This window comes from Prinia subflava, chromosome 3 (assembly GCF_021018805.1).
Source record: "Prinia subflava isolate CZ2003 ecotype Zambia chromosome 3, Cam_Psub_1.2, whole genome shotgun sequence".
Taxonomy (NCBI): Eukaryota; Metazoa; Chordata; class Aves; order Passeriformes; family Cisticolidae; genus Prinia; species Prinia subflava.
Window position 1 is genome coordinate 86206502 of NC_086249.1, and position 13774 is coordinate 86220275.

General features: G+C 36.6%; 1 protein-coding gene across 3 annotated transcripts in view; it reads left to right on the top strand.

Annotated features, from left to right (window-relative positions):
• Positions 1 to 13774, top strand: part of STS (steroid sulfatase) — a 104996-nt gene that overhangs the window by 2490 nt on the left and 88732 nt on the right. The window contains exon 1 of one of the 3 annotated variants that reach the window (XM_063392804.1): positions 8344 to 8391. The exons of 1 other annotated variant lie outside the window; for it this stretch is intronic. The gene's annotated coding sequence lies outside the window, so the exon portion shown is untranslated. Of the gene's footprint in view, positions 1 to 8343; positions 8392 to 9498; positions 9735 to 13774 lie in introns of those variants that run through there. One more of the 3 variants, XM_063392803.1, reaches the window with a different exon arrangement.

The window sequence follows — 13774 nt, forward strand, 5'->3', positions numbered from 1 at the left end:
AATACAGAAGCTGAAAATTTTTAGGGTTAAAGGGTCCAGCTTACAAATACTATGGTACACATTTCAAGACCGGGACATTGCTGACAGGCTGATGACCTCAGTTTGCTAGCTTTGCTCTGGCTCATCAGTGATAATCAGTGTGATGTTAGCTTACTTGATCCTTGAAAGCTGTGTTCAAACACAGGAAAATCTTCCCAAGATAGACAACTGTTTGTGTTTATTCTGCATGACAAAATCTTTTTACTAACAAAATGAAATGAAGTAAAAGTCCAAGTGACTTTTAAATCATGGTGGATTTTAGTTAACAGATAGATACATAAGTAAGAGAAGGTGCTGATCTAAGTTTTGTTTGAGCTGTATTAAATATCTTAATGACTCACCAATGGTATTTGGTTTTGTTGTTGGGTTTTTGTTGTTGTTTTTTTTTTCTTGAAAGAGAGTGAAAATTTGATGTTGAGAATTGTGCAATTGATTTTTTGTTTGCTACTATTTTTTATTACTTATTTGAAGCTGGCCTTGAGTTATGAGGACTTCAATAATTTTAGAGTTGTGGGAGACATATTGTGGTTGAGGTGCAGTAACTATGAACACTAATAATTAATTATATTCCTACAAACCTGATGTATACCTGTTGAGAAGCATGAACTTGGATTTAATAACTAAGATGTAATTCTGTAACTAGACTTGAATCCTGGAAAGTCTGAAGAGCACAATTAACTTTGTTCACTTTTAAAATTAATTAAATGCTATCTGGGCATACACCAAAGCAGATACATGGTGTTATATGGTACATATTTATCTGGATGTACAGGTTTTTAAACAACTGTAAATTAACTGCCTATAGGTAGCCCTACTTAATGCCAAACAATTTTTTTTTCTTTGGTTTCTTAATAATGTGTTAAAATCTCATAGGTTTTACTGTTCTTGAGTGTGAGATAAAGTGAAAATACTCAGGTGCCATGGGGTTATTAAGTATGCAACACAATGTTTTACATACTCTGCCTCTTAACCCTTTTTAACTACTATATTTGTTTGAGTTTTCTTTAATCTGAGACTGAAAGTTTTGTACATCACTGAAATTTATGTGACTGAGTTCTTTCCTGGAGAGTAAAAGCTTCAGAGGATGCTTAAGTGTTTTCACAGGTAATATATTCAATTCAATAATTGCAGTTTCCTATTTCACTTTTTCATATTGTGCTTGAAGCGTGGATTCACTTACCTATTTTTTATTCCTTTTATAGGATCATCATGCACTATGTGTTTCACACAGAAATGGCTGACTTTATTTTTCTTTTTCTGCAGGTGCCTTGACAAAGAGGATAAACAGATTATAATCCGTTTTGGTTTGAATATTAAAAAAGAATCGAAAGACTTGAATAAATCCAGTAATTTAAAAGCTTTCATAATGATTTACATAAACAGCTGTTAAACCCACTATTAGTAACAAATTACTTGGAATGACTTAAAATTAGATGTAAATTCAGGTATCAGCTAAGATTTTCAACAGTTGCTAAAGTTAAGCCTATAAGCCTTCAGAAAATGAAACCCCTCTCAGTGCTGGATGTCACCAAACATGAGCTTTTCACCTTAAGATTATGAATTAGGTGAAGTGCATTGTTTCAGTTCATGTTTTTATATGTGCAGAATGGAAGATGACCATATGCCTTAAAGCAATTAAATAGTACCACGCAACTCCTGATCTAGGCCGTGTTTTGTTGATTACATAAGTTAAAAGGGCGTATATGCTCTTTTAATCAATCACATACGTGTTCTCTCAGCCAAGCATGCAGGGGTAAGAGAGCCATCTGTTTTCCAGATTTTGGTATTGACCACCAGTTACAAGTGTGTTAGTTACAAAGGCAAGGAAGATGATGTGTTAAAGCTTCAGGAGACTGATGTGTTTCTCATATATGTTTATCTCAATGAATTTAGGTGAGGCACTATAAAAAGATTCTTAAGCAGCAATGAGAGGTGAAATTCTGGAAAAGCTAACCAAGCACACAAGAGGGAACAAGGTAGTAATGCTTTGATATTTTTAGATGTCAATTGCTGTACTTATTGATGGGATTGTACAACAGAACAAAGTTTCTTTGGGAAAGGAAGCCTTAATATCATGCTTTAGGGCTATTTTTGCTTCTGTTAAGGTCAACGTTTACTCTTCATTATGGATTGTGACTTAGCTCATTGACATACTTTTTGGTCTTCTAATAAAATACTGGTTTGCACACAGGCAAACTGTTCAGTTGATTAGCAGCATTATTGAAATGAAAATCCTGACGTGCCTAATTGCAGGTCCTGCTTAGCCTTAAACTGTCAGAAAGATTAGGACAGAAGAGGTTGCATCCCCATATGAAGTGTTGTATCCTGTTTTATTTTTCCTGTGACATGAGTTTGCTGTGTAACTTGCATTTATTTATCTAACCTCCCATTGTTACAGGAACTGAAAATATTTGTTACTAACTTAGTTTTATTTCTTGTCTGCATTTGGATTTAATTCCTCTTTTGTTCATTTTACTACAGTTTGATTGTTACAGGTTATAGGAAAAATTTTGTATTTGTACTGTCATGTGGAATGCACATTCTGTGAACATTTCTGAGCAAGTCATCTGTCACTTGGTTGCTAGCAGTAAAGGTGAAACTGAATGCAGTCACCCTTCCAGTGGTCCCTTTCAGTCTTGGGTTCCTAAACTCAACCTTTTCAAAGGCTGTGGTAATTAGATCTTCAGATGGAGAAGAGAGAGAAGGAATTGTGATTCTCAGGGTCACAAGGTCTCTGAGCGACTGATCTGTAATGCTGCTGCATGTTCAGGTTTTATATGCATGTTCCCTACTTGGGAGGCAACAATCTGGGGAGTTCAATCTCCAGAGCTCAGACATTCTGCCAACTCCGTGTCTTTGTGCTCTTAAAAGTTTGTATCTATCCAGAAGAGTTGAGTAGAAATAAATGAACTGGCTGACACTCAGCCCAGAATGTCTGCGTGATCAGGGAAAACATGCCGACAGCCTGGGGAGTGCAGGGAGGCAGCTGGAGGCCAGCTACCATACAGTACTGTGACCTCTCTTTCTCTGCAGTGGTTCTGGTGGTCTCAGCTTCTAGAACTATCTAGGCAGAAAAGCAATAGTCCTGGGCTGATAGATATGAAGTAACAACTCTGATCAGGAAGCAGAAATGGTGGAGAGAGGAGAAGAGGCAATGCCAAGCAGAGTTAGCCTGCTTCTGGAGTCTCTACTGCAGCAGAGTTGTATTAGACTTCCAGGCTGTTCTTGCTATGGGGATCAGGACTTTTCCTTGGCTGCCAGAGTTAGTGTGCCTCTCAACCAAGTCATAGGTCAATTTTTTGAATTCTCTTGCCCAGGAGCTACTGCCCTGTTCTTCTCCCATGTGCAGATACACAAATGTACTGGTAGTATTCCTCACAACGTGCCCTCGTGCACAGGCAATGGCAAATACGTTTTGTGACCACTGCTGTGTAAGGCAGTGATTTGGTTTTGGGTGAGGAAATAGTCCCATCACTAGGCTTTACTTTAAGTTCAGCTTATGTTTACCTACCTTAAGGAATTAGGTTCGGTGTATTGTAACAAAACAGATGAGGAAATGTTGTAGCTTATTTCTTATTGTAGACTTTCAGTTGAAATGTTCTTTGTAGAACACCAGTAAGAGACACTTATTTTCATAAAACTATTATAAACCAAGGAACACCAGTTTTAAACACTGATACAGTTAGATACAAGGGATACCTGGAAGAATGCAATGAGGTTCAAGGCTTCAAGTCAAACCAGTCAGGCCCTGACTTTTTTCCCTAAGACATTTAGCACCACTTAATCAGGTAATCTCAAACATTCACCTTGAGTTCTGTAAGGTGAATGATTGCTTACACTGACACTGCACGTTTGAAAGTCCTAGATTTCCATTTCATGTACTTATATATCAATAAGATCATATGAGACATTCAAGATCTAGATTAATTCTTTGCAATAGAATTGGAAAGGCTTAAAATATCTATCCAGACATGATACCTAAAATTTTCTGAATCTTTCAGTGAATCTTTTGCTCTGCTGGGATATCCTGCGTTTTCCCTCTACTCTTTTTTTAAATTTTATTTTACAAATTTCATTTCTTTAAACTATTGTTGTAAGTTAAGCTTTCTGAAGATTTTAGCATTTTGATTGCTTTTCAGCATTTTACGTTTTCTGTATCGCAAGAGAACTCCAGCATGCAGGTACTTTTATTGTAGCTGTGAGGTTTATAAATTACAAATAGAAGATCATTTTTTGCTATTAGACTGCCTTTTTAGTCCCAGATAGATCAACACATTTGAATTAATATAAGAGCTGAATTACTGTCTTTGCCATAGTTTGTTTTTTACTGCTGATTAGTAAGATTGTTCCCCATGTTGTGTCAAGCCAAAAGCTCAAAACTTTTGTTGCTATTTGTCCAATTTAAATTTTTCTTTATGGTTCGCTTCTATATGTAGTTTCACTAATTAAGAGGAGTCAGTATCACACTTCAGTGAAAGAGATCAGGGACAATATCTCTAGCCCATTAAGTCCTTATTACTTCTTCATACAGTTCAAAATATCTTTACGCATTTTTAAGTATGAAAAACTACTATCTTGCAAGCCTAATGAAGCAAATATCTGCAAGAATCTGTGCTACAGAATGAATTGTGGTATCCCTGTTTCAGAAATGTCATGTGTCATTTAGACTAGTGACTTCTACAAGCAGTTGGAAATAAGTATTATATTAATGACTGTGTTTGACAGCCTGGCTCCATAATCTGTTTTTCACTGACTTTGCCTTTTTATGCCAATAATTATGCACTCATCTGGAAAAATTAGACTAATGCAATTTTCCAAAAGCTATTAACAAGACTTTTAATATTAAGATGGCTCTATATCCTAATGTGCCATGCCAAAACTAAGCTTGTGTTGTGGTCACGAAACGGGGCATGGTTAGGGTGTAATCTGGAGTTGCAGAACATGGAGGAAAGCCTTCGGGTTTCAGGGAGCATAGAGCTTCAGGATGTGGCATTCTTGTCACCATCTTTCTACCAGCATCAACTAGGGTGACGTTTACACTGATACTTTCTGAAGTTGGTGGAAATAAAGTAAAACTTTCCCTGATTTCAATTTTTCAGTATTTGGATGATTGTTGATTCTTGAAGGACTTGACAAAGTGTGGGGAACTGTGTATCCATGTGCTTTTTCTGACTTCATCACATCCAGGAAATAAAATAAATCATCTTGTAGATTCAATGAAAAGTATTTTTCCCACCTGTTCAAGCCCATCTTTCTTTAAAAATCCTGTTCTGTTTATGACTTGCGGTAGCTTAGGCCAGTATTATTTGATAGTCAGAAACTATGGGTATAGCAACTACAAAACCTGGATCTTTATTCTTGCATGGCATAGCCAATACATGCTTCCAGCTAAACTCCCATATGTAAGTTTTAACAAAACTTAATCACAACCATTAAAAAAACCTTTAGACCAAAACCTTGAGACAGTGGGCTGAAGTTCTATGTATAAAACTTTGGAACTTCCTCAGAACTGTATAAAGTCCTCTTCAATCCACAGATTTCACAAGTTCATGTAATGATTTTCTATCAAGATACCTACATGATTACAGAATTTTCAGTTGGAAATTTGCCACTGGTTTTTTAGACTAAGCTGAAGAATGAAGTTTAAGCATCCTTTTCCACTGAAGATTTGTTAATATTCTCTAGAATCCAATAACACAGTTTGTACAAAGTCTCTAAAACAGCAAAATCATTAAATTATGGGTAAGTGTCTTCCAAAAATATCCTTTGAAATTAGCTATATTCCTTGGGTTTCTCTATGATCAGAGAAAGTAAAATACCCTTGGTTTCATTTTAGCTCTGCTGCTGGTGTGTTTCATTTGAATCTAAGTAAAATACAAGTTTTTATTATCAGATTTATGTGGAAGCACAAGCATTTACGTGTGTACCAAATGCCAGGCAGGCTAAGATAGCAGTGTATCATGTTCTGTTTTTTACCAAGACACTATACCATACATGGTAGATGAACATTAGTGATGTGGTAAAGTTGGATCCTAAAGTACTAAAACTTTGGCAGAGATTTTTTGATGAACTGAAACAAAGGATCTGCCTTGCTGTAGCTCTGCCTTACCACTAAATTCCAGTAAATTGAGTCATTCATCCTTTTTCCTCCTTTTCATCCCAAACACTAAGTAAAAACATAATGTCCTTTACCAGTTCAATGAATTGAACTCTTATACATATGAACATCCATAAATAAATTGGTAGATACTGGCTCCCATTTGTGACCAGAAGTCCAAAGCACCTTAAAAAAAATGTTTCTAGCATATTATGAAAGAAAAAAAAAAAAACTGTATTCATATCCATGTGGAAAAAGAAACCCAAACCACAAAAACACGTGTTAGCCAAAATGGATAATATAATCCATTAAGTGACACAGATCATGGGAGAATACATTACTGGGTAATGCAGTACTCTATTGGCCATGGCTAAATGCAGCCTCCCTGTTGGCATTTCAGTTTTCACTCCTGCTCAAGCTCTGAAGTCAGCAAGTAATTGACAGTTTAGCACCCCTTAGTGATGTTTAATCAAAGACGGAAAAGAAACCCAAACAAACAAACCCCTTCTATTCGGTCTTCATTCAGTACTCAAATTTGGATATGAGAGGATGTTTATTTTTCACTCATTAGCTCACTGTAATTTCCTGCATACTCTTATAGTTAGAATGAATAGATCTTTATACAATGCATTTTGGTTTTCCATATCAAATGCCTTGGATTGTCATGCTAATTAGCACAGACAAGTCTGCTTTTCATTCGTTTTATCTATATTTTGTCATACAAATCCTTGCTTTATCATTACTTATAATTTCCATAATCACAAGGTTTTGAATTAATGTAGCTTAATAATAATAATTTGTTTTAATAAAATTTACTGTAAGTAAGTAGTTATTGTTATGCATTTAAGAGTTTCAGTGTATGTACACGAAAAATGGTGTTTTGCCAGTGGATAATGCTTCTCATCCGTTGTATCTCTAGTACTGCTTCTTTTGTCCATATACAGGGGTTTTTTTAGTACCTTCTAAAATATTATTAAAAAGATCAGTAATCAAAGGTATTAAAAAGTAATGGGCTATTTATTTTAAAGTGATTGACAAGTTTTTTTAAAAATTGTCTTTATATTCACTTGCTAAAGCTTTGAATAAATGCAAGACAATAGTGCAGTTTTTCAAAGGCTTAAGCTACGGCTAGCATTTCCTATTCATATTTGAGGTAAAGTTGGTAATTTAAAATTCTTTCAAAGTTTTTGAAGTGGAATATTATTTAAAATAGAGCAAAAATGCTGAAGAAAGCTCAGGACAAGCTGTACTGATTTCCTGAACCACAGAAAAATGTCATTTAAACTTTGCATTTAGGCAGCTGTTCAGCCAAAAAATCTCGGCTCAATTTGATTTCTCACAGTCATTGTGAGCACTTAGGTTTTGCGTGGAAGAAAAGTAAGATTTCATACTTAGGTTGTAAGGCTTGGATTCTGTTAAGTTTCATCAGTGGTGGTTATTACACATCTTTCTCCATCTTCATCCATCTTTCTCTTCCTCATCAAATTTCCTCGTGACAAATACATAAATTAGGGTGAGGACAACAATAGCTGAGAAGGAGGTAATATGTCAACTAGCTAGGATTTTTTGAAGTTTAATGAATGATTTTTCATGTTAGGGTCCTTGGGCTTTCTGGAAGCAGTCATTTTCTGGGAACACATACAGTTTCTAAGACAATGCACACTGAAGAAACCAGGATGGGCTATAGTGTATGGTATTTATAAAAAGAGAATCTCAAAATATTCTGTGCCTCCAGTGGAAAAGTTTGAAAAACACTGATCTGAAATAATACTTCAAAAACTGTTTCAGTGCAGTTTGTCCAAAGTTGCTGTGTAGATATGCTGTAGGAATGCTTCCCATGTGTACAGAAGGCAGAAATGTACTTGAGATTCTGGCAGAGCCCTTCTTTTCCAAAAATGCAGTGCAAATTCACAGAAAAAGTCTAACAGGAGATCTTCAGTAACAAACTAAAACAAGCATCTTGTTTTACTTTGTTACTGTTACATATATAGATATGCCTAACCATATAGATATGGTTAGGCATATCTATATATCCATTATGAGAACATGCTGAGATTGTTTCATACAAGTGAAGCAGTGTCTTATCAAGAAATCCTGTCAGTCTTGTATAAATTATGTTTTTCGGTGTTGTCCTTCTCCTCTCCACCCTTCTGTTTCACTTCGCATGGCTGGACTTTGTACCCGTGTACTGATAAGTGCACAGCCATCTTGTTTGCGTAGGAGAGGCAAAAACTGAAACAAGTCCGTGCTGCAAGGTAAAACACCCTTTCTGCCCCAAAGTCTGTCATTTCTATATGGTTTAATTTTAAACATTGGGGTAATAGGTAGTTAAGAGTTCATATTCTTTCATAGCACAAAGAAATTCTTCATGGAAGGAGGTTAGCAGTTATGAGAAATAATAACATACTCAGTGTTGTCTTTTCTGCATTAACTTAATACGATGTGTTTTTTACACTGAAAAAGAGATTGCTGAAACCCTACACTCATGTCTACAAGATGCTATCAAATATAGTGGCAAATTATTTTGAAACAGAATGCACTTTGTTATCAGATATTGCAATGGAGTAGAACACTCCCTGCCCCGTACAGATTTTTAAAAAAAGTATAAGCATTACTTGAATTGTCAAAGCATTTTGAAGAAAATAGAAAGCAGGGTCTTTATGAACTAGAAGATTTTCCAGCTGTGCTACAGCTTTTTTCTTAGCACTTAAGCTCTAGTTGTTTAAAAAGTAATGTTACAAGTGTATGTAATTTTGATTATGGAGTCTGTTTCAAATATCAAATGGAAATGAATTGTTAAATAGTTTTGGAGTGTGGTAGGTTCTGAAAGAAGCTTGTAGTTTTGAAGTGACTGGTTCATGTGCAGTGCATGTAATCTGAAAATGTCCATTCAGTTCAAAGGTGGAAACCTGCAAGGCTTGACTGTAACTTTAAAGGGATATTAAATAAATCTAGTATTTTCCTTTGTAACCTCATATGCATTCAGCTTGCAAACTGGGAGTAAACAGCTACTGAGGGAGACTATCTGTAAGAGGAATCTCTGAGATAGAGGAGAATGGCAAAGAGTAATAGAGAAAGGGAAAAGGTAAGGAAAATAATCACTCCTGGATAGGTTGTATCTGCCGGGCTTAAACAAAAAAAATTAATTTGAGCAACCATCCCGAGACAAGAAGGAAGATGAAAGAGCAGCCTGTATAACCAAAACAAACACTGGAACAGAATCTGACCATTACATATTGCTTGCTATGCAGCTTTGTAATGACTCATTAATAATATGCATTCCATACATCCTGTTTTCTCACAAACACGTATTTTGCTTTTGCCCTTAGGATGCTCTGTAGGTGGGTTTTAGTAAGACTCGTGTTAAAGGCCCGTCAGTGCACCAGCTGAGGCTATGCTAACACAGGGAGAGCCGCAGTCGCCAGTAGGGAGCAGTGTGTGCTGCTGGCCCGTGGGACACAGCCTGTGTTGAGGAAAGCCATGGAGGAGGCAGCGAGGCACAGCAGCACTGAGAGCAGGGACTGGTGCTAGAGAGGCACTGACAGGAGCAGCACCTGGGCAAGCAGAGTTGGAGGGGTCGAGCCGCTGAATACAGAAGGTATTTAGCCTCAGTTTACATCGATGGCACACGGATACGGGGTTCTCGAGGAAGAAGGGATTTGAAATAGCGTAAGGCATGGTTTAGAGGGGTTAGGATTGCAGAAGAGTTAGTGGGGTGGCTTCTTGATTGTATGAGCGGAAGTTTGGGGATGAGGAGGAACAAAGTAGAAGTAGTTTGGGTGAGAAGTTTAGTTGAGAGGAGGACTACAGGGAAAATTGAGATGGTTTTTTAAAAGTTCTTAACAAGAATTGTGGCTATGGCACTCTAGGTTTTGAACACACAAGTTTGAACAGCTTCAAGTATGCAATAACTCTGATTTTGGATTTTTTTGCATCCTGGACAAATGTTTCAAATTTGGTGTAAAAATGGCCTCTTCTTTTTGTCTACCATGCTAAAGAATCAGTTGACTAGCCATACTCATAAGGAAATCTTAGGGTACAGAGCTCAAACAGATCTGTTTTTCCCTGTTATTGTTTATATTCTGGACTGCTGACAGACCTGACTATTATGATGAAGAAAATTAGAAGCTATTGACATGAGTTAGTCACTTAAAAGAGTAACTTCTAGCATCACATCTCCATGTCCTATATTATTGTAATAGACAACTGGCTATGTTCTCTAGTATAGCAGTTGTCTAATAATAGCAGTGAAGTATTGTCCTGAAAAAAGGCATTTTGGACAGTGGAATTGATATGTTCTTTCTCATTAATGCACAGAATCCATACTTTAAAAACATAAGGTTGTATTGTACCTAAAGGCACAAAGCAAAGGAAAACATCTTTTCTTAAAAACTTATTTAAAAACATTCTCATACAATTGGAAAAGTGCGTTATTTGCTTCAGAAATACTGGCAGCATGCTCCAGACCAAGCCAAAAGATAATGAGACCCCTGAAGCTATTACTGAGAAACTTTCAAATGTTAATGGAAAAGCTAATGCTGGTGTAGCACAAGCAAAGGTGTGCCATAAGAAAATAGAAAAATGCCTCTTCTGAATACCTTTTAGTTTATTTATCATCTTAAAATGTCTTGCAAAATAAGGTGAAAATGAAATAAATTGCTATAGTTTTGAGCTACTGGTAATTTTCATTTTGTCATTTTGGGATTTTGCCTCAGCTTCTATGTGCAAAAAAATGCTGTTCTGTTTTAACAGCAAGAATTTACAAGTTTCATAGAGTTTCTATGTAAGCAAGGAGTAAAGAACTAGAGAAAAAGAAGGGGAGGAGGGAAGGGAAAAGGAGCAAGAGTTTCTACTTACACAGGGCAGAAAAAACCTGGATATCTCTGACCTGTTTATTCGTATATTTTTATTTTCTGTCTGTCTCTAAGGATCCACTTATCCTCTTCTTGTATCATAGTCTTACATAATTATAATTAAAGTCTTACATATTTTTAGTCTTAGAATTATATGCTGGTTTAGGTATCCTTCATTTTAAGACATTCATTTTAATTTTTACTTAATCCTATCATGTTTAAAGTCTATGCCTCAAATATTTTGCCAAGCCAAGTATTGTCACTTTTTTTTTTTTTTTTAATTGATGGGAAAGTGAGTTATTCATTTGTAGGATTATTGAAATGATTCAATGATCAAATCTTTGGAATTGGAACACTGATTAGGTTAATGTGTACATATCTTGTTTTGTAAATGTCTTTGCCTTTTGAGTGCCACATTTTTTAGCAGACTCTTGTTCTACATAGTTTGCAATCAGACAGCTATATAGCCACTATGCAGCTCATCATCCTTCTTTTCCTGTTGTATAAATGATCTTTCTAGGGTAAACATTTTCCCAGTTTGTAAGACCTCCTAATTTCATGATCCTTATATTTTGTTTTCAATTTTGTTTTGCAATGATTGTATTTTACTTTTAGGCTGTTTCATACTTTTATTGTTTAGTGAATAATGCTAGTGGAGTATCTCTTCATTAAAAATGGTTAGAAAATTAAGTACCATCTTACTCTCCCCCTCTCCCCTTCTCTGAAGGTCTTTTTTCATTATGTTATTGGAGGGGGAATAGAAATGGTGAATGGATCATTCAAAAGCTATTATCTTTGTTTTAATTTTGCATTAGGTGCTAAAAATTGGGTAATTTGAGAGTTAATCTTTTAACTCAAGTCAAAATAATGCAGTAAAAATATCTCCCAGCCCAAAATAATAAAAAAGTGTTTTATTTTTCACCTTGTAAGTGCTAAACAGGCTATTTTTCATGTTTTAAAGTAAGGCAGAACAATTTTGTTTTTAAACTGCTTCATTTAAAAAAGAAAAAACTTTGTTTTGGTATAAACCCACTCTTTTTTCCTGCTAGAAAGACTTTTGTCAAAAAAATTCCAAACAATTTCATTCATAACCATTTGCAGAATGACGACAACATTCCATGAATATTTGTTGTAGGACAAAAGTAACATAAACCAGATTTTCCGGTTTTAGAAACCGTAGGGAAGGAGCTTGGTCTTTAATAAGCCACTACTTGTCTATTTTTAATTTCTCTTACCCATGCAAATTAAGAGGAAGGTGAAGCTGTTTGTTTGTGTCCTGTGAGCCTCCTGCGTATAGCAGCAAGACCATAAAGTCAGTTGGTCTCAAGTTATTTTTTGCTTGATAAGCTTTGCCATTTCTCTCCCTGGTAAAAAGTTCACTTTTAAATCTAGATGGATTCAATAACACCAAAGAAATTTTTGACTCCTGGTAATCAATGAACGTAATTTGCCATTGGGTCCATTTATTCCTTTTCATTTTAAATGTGGAGGGTTGGCCCTGGGTAACAGCCAAGAATTCACTCAGCTGCTCACTCCTTTCCTTCCTTCCCCAGGGATATGGGGAAAATTAGTAGGAATGCAAGTGAGAGAACTGGTGGGCAAATAAAGACAGGAAAATCCCTGTCATAGGCAAAACCACTTGGGGAATACAAGATAATGTATTGATAGCATAAATATTTATCTGGTTGGAGTATTAGGTAACAAAACAAAGCAAAAAAAGGACAACCATTTAATCTTACAAGAAAAACATTTTTCCTCCCACTCACCCAGGTTCAGATTCCTCTCTTTCACTTTCCTAGTCTCCCCACCTTCACTGCAGACATCTCCTCCTGCTGTGTTACGGGTGCAGGTTGTCCCTTCAGGGAGGCACTGGGTGGCACACAAAGCTGTAGTCAGTGCTTGCCTCTTTCCCTATGCTACTCCTTGTTGCTTCATGGACCACAGTGCCTTTTGCCACGTTCTTGATCCAGTGTGGGACGCTTCCTACTGCTCTGGCCTTTTTGTTCTTTCCTCTTCTTCCTCTTCTCCCATTGCTCCTCACAGCTTTCTCTCTCTGTTCTTCCTGCCCCAGCCCCTCTCAACCCTCCAGTATTTTTGCCCTTTCTTAAATATGTTTCCCTAAGGGCTCACCAGTAATCTGCAGTGGGTCCCTGCCGAGCTGGAACTGACTCTGTTCAGCACAGAGCAGCTCCTGGTCTGTCCTCACAGAGGCATCCCCTGGAGTGTCCCTCCACTGTCAAAACAACCTACCTCTTCTTCTGTTCTTATGTGACAGGACACACGTGTGCATCAGTGTTCCATGATCAGAATGAATGAATTTCCAGTGATGTGATGGGGATCAGGGGAACACGTAAGATACTTGTACATGTGAGTGGTGTTGTGACCATAATATTCTCTGTCCCTGTGACTTGCTGAACAGTGCCCATGGACAGTAACAAACTTTTTCTTACCATGTATCAGGAACTGTGGGTTTTTTTCTGTTGTGACAAGGACCTCATGAAGGAAAGTAACAGGATGTAAACATCACTGGTGAGTCACAGGCTGTTTTGGTTGCCTTGTGTGTGCTGCTTGCAGGAAAGTAGACAGGGAGTAGACGCGGTGAGCTCACAGTCTGTTGGCTGGTCACCTCTAACAAGAGCTTCTTGATGTATCATCCTGCTTGAATAAATTCTGTTCCTTTAAAACTATGTCAAAATAAAGTTTATTTTTCCAATCAGATTTTTGACTATAACCTAAACACATGTTGGCTATAGCTGACTTCAGTTAGAGAATTACCAATATCCCT